This window comes from Ranitomeya imitator, chromosome 6, assembly GCF_032444005.1.
Source record: "Ranitomeya imitator isolate aRanImi1 chromosome 6, aRanImi1.pri, whole genome shotgun sequence".
NCBI lineage: Eukaryota > Metazoa > Chordata > Amphibia > Anura > Dendrobatidae > Ranitomeya > Ranitomeya imitator.
In genome coordinates, this window is record NC_091287.1 from 558366290 (window position 1) to 558371592 (window position 5303).

The 5303-nt window shown below is 42.0% G+C and overlaps 1 pseudogene; it reads right to left on the reverse strand.

Moving 5' to 3' along the window:
* Positions 1 to 1204: 1204 nt before the first annotated feature.
* LOC138643483 (zinc finger protein 271-like) lies at positions 1205 to 3886 on the reverse strand (annotated as a pseudogene).
* Positions 3887 to 5303: the final 1417 nt, after the last annotated feature.

The window sequence follows — 5303 nt, forward strand, 5'->3', positions numbered from 1 at the left end:
ATGATCACAGCGAAACATAACCTCCAATACAGTGTCTTTTTTTGGGAGGTGTATTCCTATGCACCTCTTCACACCCATGTATTGGTATACGCTACCTGATTATGGCTATTTGGTGTTATCCTCCTCCTCATCATCATCATCATCCACCACCACTAGAACACTAGAGTGAACGTGTTCTGTAATTCTACAGCCACTCTAGATTTTTGCAAGGGTGTTTATGATGGCCGAAAATATTTTATTTAAAGAAAAAAATGTGTACACCCAGGGGGAAAAATTTGTCGTGTATGGGCATTCCATGTATAGTAGACCAGCTCCTTTAAATTGGGAAAAGATTCATAGGAGGACATCCTCCACGACTCCAGTCTCCACCACTAGAACACCAGGGTGAACTACGTCATTTCAAAGGCTTATTGTGGTGCCTGTAACTTTGGGGCAGGGCAGGCCTTGCATTCAATGCATAGGCAAACACTATGGGAGACCGACTTTCTTATAATGGGAACATTTTTTCAGGAGGCCCTCCTGTACATCTGATGAAAGATCCAAAACACAACAGTAAGTCCACCTCTGAGCGGCTTAAGAAAAACAAAATTATGACTTTGGAGTCGCCTAGTCAAAGTCTTGACCTTATTCTGATTGAGATGCTGTGGCATCTATGGTGAGGAACATCACGACATTGGGTCACCATGGCAACGATCAGGACCCCACAAAGATGTTGCAGGGTCTCCGATCCAAAGGCAAAGAGGCGGTCTGCTGTGAGCTCGATCACATCACTTAGGGGGTTAAAGTACCGCGGGAGCGGTGTGGGACCACGCCTGGCACTGAGTGTCGGGTGTCAGCAGTCAGAATCAGCTGAATCCCGGCACTGAGTGTCGGGTGTCAGCAGTCAGAATCAGCTGAATCCCAGCCATGATCGCGTTTGCACAGGCCGTGTGACAGCAAAGTCATCGGGATGTCAATATGACCCAGGTTACAGGGACATATGGATACGTCCAAGGTGGGAAAGGGGTTAACAAAGCCAAACATGAGGAATGACAAGGGATTGCCTTAATAGTGGACAACCACTTTAAGAAAATGTAATTACTGGTTAAAACATTTCCAACATTCTGAACATGGAAAAGGCTTCTCCCCTGTGTGACTGCTCTGATGTTTGTTAAGTTAATATCTGTGTAAAACATTTTCCAGAATAATCACATGAAATAGGTTGTTAAGTTAATTTCTGTGTAAAATATTTTCCAGAATAATCACATGAAATAGGCTTCTCCCGTCTGTGAATTCTTTTGTGACTATCAAAATCTGATATCTGTTTAAAACATTTCCCATATTCTGAACATGAAAAAGGCTTCTCCCCTGTGTGGGTTCTCTGGTGCATAACAAAATCTGATTTATGCTTAAAACTTTTCCCTCATTTTGAACAGCAAAAAGGTTTCTTCACTGTGTGAGTTCTCTGGTGCTTAACAAAGTTTGGCTTCTGTGTAAAACATTTCCCACATGCTGAACAGGAAAAAGGCCTCTCCCCTGTGTGAGTTCTCTGGTGCACAACAAGTTTACGTTTGTGGTTAAACATTTCCCACATTCTGAACATGAAAAAGGCTTTTCCCCTGTGTGAGTTCTCTGGTGACAAAGAAGATGTGATTTATTCACAAAACATTTCCCACATTCTGAACACGAAAAAGGCTTCTCCCCTGTGTGCCCTGTGTGAGTTCTCTGGTGCGCAACAAGAATAAATTTCTGGTTAAAATGTTTCCCATATTCTGTACAGGAAAAATACTTCACCCCTGTGTGTGACTTCTCTGGTGCTTAAACAAATTTGTTTTCTGGTTAAAACACTTCCCACATTCTGACCAGGAAAAAGGCTTCTCCCTTGTGTGGTTTCTCTGGTGCTTAACCAAATCTGATTTGTGTTTAAAACATTTCCCACATTCTGAACAGCAAAAAGGCTGCTCCCCTGTGTGAGTACTATGGTGCACAACCAAATCTGATTTTCGGTTAAAACATTTCCCACATTCTGAACAGAAAAAAGGCTTCTCCCCCGTGTGCGTTCTATGGTGCACAACAAAATCTGATTTGTCGTTAAAACATTTCCCACATTATGAACATGAATTTCAAGGCTCCTCCCCTGTGTGGATTCTCTGGTGCTTAACCAAATCTGATTTTCGGTTAAAACATTTCCCACATTCTGAACAGCAAAAAGGCTTCTCCCCTGTGTGAGCTCTATGGTGCACAACCAAATTTCATTTCTCGTTAAAACATTTCCCACATTCTAAACATGAATAAGGCTTCTTCCCTGTGTGAATTCTCTGGTGCTTAAGCAAATATGATTTCTGGTTAAAACATTTCCCACATTTTGAACAGGAAAAAGCGTTCTCACCTGTGTGGGTTCTTTGGTGTATAACAAGCTTGTGTTTCTGGTTAAAACACTTCCCACATTCTGAACAGGAAAAAGGCTTCTCCCCTATGTGGGTTCTCTGGTGTGTAACTAGTTTATATTTGTGGTTAAAACATTTCCCACATTCTGAACAGCAAAAAGGCTTCTCCCCTGTGTGAGCTCTATGGTGCACAACCAAATTTCATTTCTCGTTAAAACATTTCCCACATTCTGAACATGAATAAGGCTTCTCCCCAGTGTGAGCTCTATGGTGCACAACCAAATTTCATTTCTCGTTAAAACATTTCCCACATTCTGAACATGAATAAGGCTTCTCCCCTGTGTGAATTCTCTGGTGCTTAAGCAAATATGATTTCTGGTTAAAACATTTCCCACATTCTGAACATGAATAAGGCTTCTCCCCTGTGTGAATTCTCTGGTGCTTAAGCAAATATGATTTCTGGTTAAAACATTTCCTACATTTTGAACAGGAAAAAGGCTTCTCCCCTGTGTGGGTTCTTTGGTGCTTAACCAAAACTGATTTCTTGTTAAAACATTTGCCACATTCTGAACATGAAAACAGCTTCTCCCCTGTGTGGGTTTTGGGGTGCGTAACCAAAGCCGATTTGTTTAAAACATTTCCCACATTCAGAACAGGAAAATGGCTTCTCTCCTGTGTGGGTTCTCTGGTGCTTAACCACAGTTGTGTGGGTTCTCTGGTGCTTAACCACATTTGTGTGGGTTCTTTGGTTTATGGTATTTCCATATACTGAATGTGAAAATGACTTCTTTTCTTTAAGAGCAGATTGTGCTTTAATGCTCATTTTGTGACTATCATTTTCCTTTGTAGTCAGTAATAAATCAGAAGACAGGACCTTTTTCAAAGGATCAGATGACAGAACTTTGCTGTGAAGGGATGATGGTATATCTGAAGTCATGGCATTCAATTCAGTTGCATCCTGTGGGATTTTGAGGTCATCCGATTTAAAAATTGAAGATGTCAGCTGTCCCTCTGATCTCCGGGTACAGTCATGTGCTGGGTAGTCATATGAAGGAATCTCCTCTTTACACTGCTCATCACCCCTCACATATGTCTCTGTAGTATTAATGTTGCTCAGATCTTCACTCTGGTGATCCTGAGGAACATTAGGATCTTCTTGTTTACAGTCCTGTGGAAGAAGAGGACAAGGACATCTCTCTGGTGTTGTCCTCTTACTGGATAGATCTGGCGATGTGAGGGGCTGGAGAACCTCCATTATGGCGTTCTTGTACAAAGCTGTGTGTCCTTCTAAATACTCCCACTCCTCCATGGAGAAATAGATGGCGACATCCTGACACCTTATAGGAACCTCTCCAGTCAGCAGCTCAATCATCTTGCAGATGAGTTCTAGGATCTTCTGGTCATTGATGTCCTCATGTATCAGGGGGTGAGGTGGAGGCCCTGTGATTGGGCTCAGGGGTCTTCCCCATCCCTCAGACACAGGGTCCTGACAGCGCTCACTAGAGATCTTTTTCACTACTGTGTAACGAGTAAACCGGAAGAGGATCTCTAGGGTGAGGTATAATATCTTGTCTGCCATCTTGTCTCTGTCCATATCCATCTTAGATGGGTAAACAAGGAAAATTTTCTTACGTAGAAGATCGTCACTGAGAGGATCTGATATTGTAGAGACCTCCACCCACAGAGCCGCACTCCACATAGAGAATAATGGAGCCTCCAGCACCGACATCCACCTGCAGAGCCGCACTCCACATAGAGAATAATGGAGCCTCCAGCACCAACCTCCACCTGCAGAGCCGCACTCCACATAGAGAATATTGGAGCCTCCAGCACCGGCCTCCACCCGCGAACATAACCTCCAATACAGTGTCTTTTTTTGGGAGGTGTATTCCTATGCACCTCTTCACACCCACGTATTGGTATACGCTACCTGATTATGGCTATTTGGTGTTATCCTCCTCCTCATCATCATCCACCACCACCACTAGAACACTAGGGTGAACGTGTTCTGTAATTCTACAGCTACTCTAGATTTTTGCAATAGAAGAGATGAGAGTACACTCCAGCTCCAATAAAAGGTGAAAGTCTTTATTAATCCAAATTAAAAGAGGATAGTCCAGCGCACACAGTGGACAAGTAGATGAAAGCAATAGTCTCGGCTACGCGTTTCGATCCATGGGGATCTTAGTCATGCCTTAGAAAAAACCGGATAGAGACGTCTACATATACCAAACATTAGCCAATTGCAAAATTCCAAAGTGGACACGTGACAAATCCGGAAAGGTCCTAAACATATTTCACAGAGACATATAACAATATAACTATATACAACACAAATTAGATGCAAAATAATTAAAACATCAGCAATAATGATATAAAATTTCGTTCCTTTTGTTTAATCCTGCGGGAAAGCGGGTATTTAAATTATATATCCAAAATGCCTCTCTAGTTAAAAGGCGTCTTTTAATGTCTCCACCGCGATTATGTGGATGTACTATTTCAATGCCATGTACTCTAAAATTGGATGTATCCCCGCCATGTACTGTACCAAAATGCTTTGACACCATAGAAATATTTCTATTAGGTATATTAAATTTATTTACATCCCTCAAGTGTTCAGTAACTCGTGTTTTTAATTTCCTCGAGGTACAGCCCACATAGGAGATTCCACAGATTGTGCAGTCTATCTTATAAATCACATTCTTGGAATGGCAATTAATGAAACTTTTGATGTTATATTTATTAGTATTTTCAGAATTCTGAAATGTATTCCCCAAGTGTGCGTGTGCACAAGTGCTGCACGCAACGGTACCGCATCTGAAGAAACCCTTGTAATCGAGCCAAGTTCTAGATTTGCAAGTCGTAGCAAGAGCACTGGGAGCAATAGAATCTCCTATCGTTTGAGCTCTTCTGGATACAATACTAACGCCATCCTTA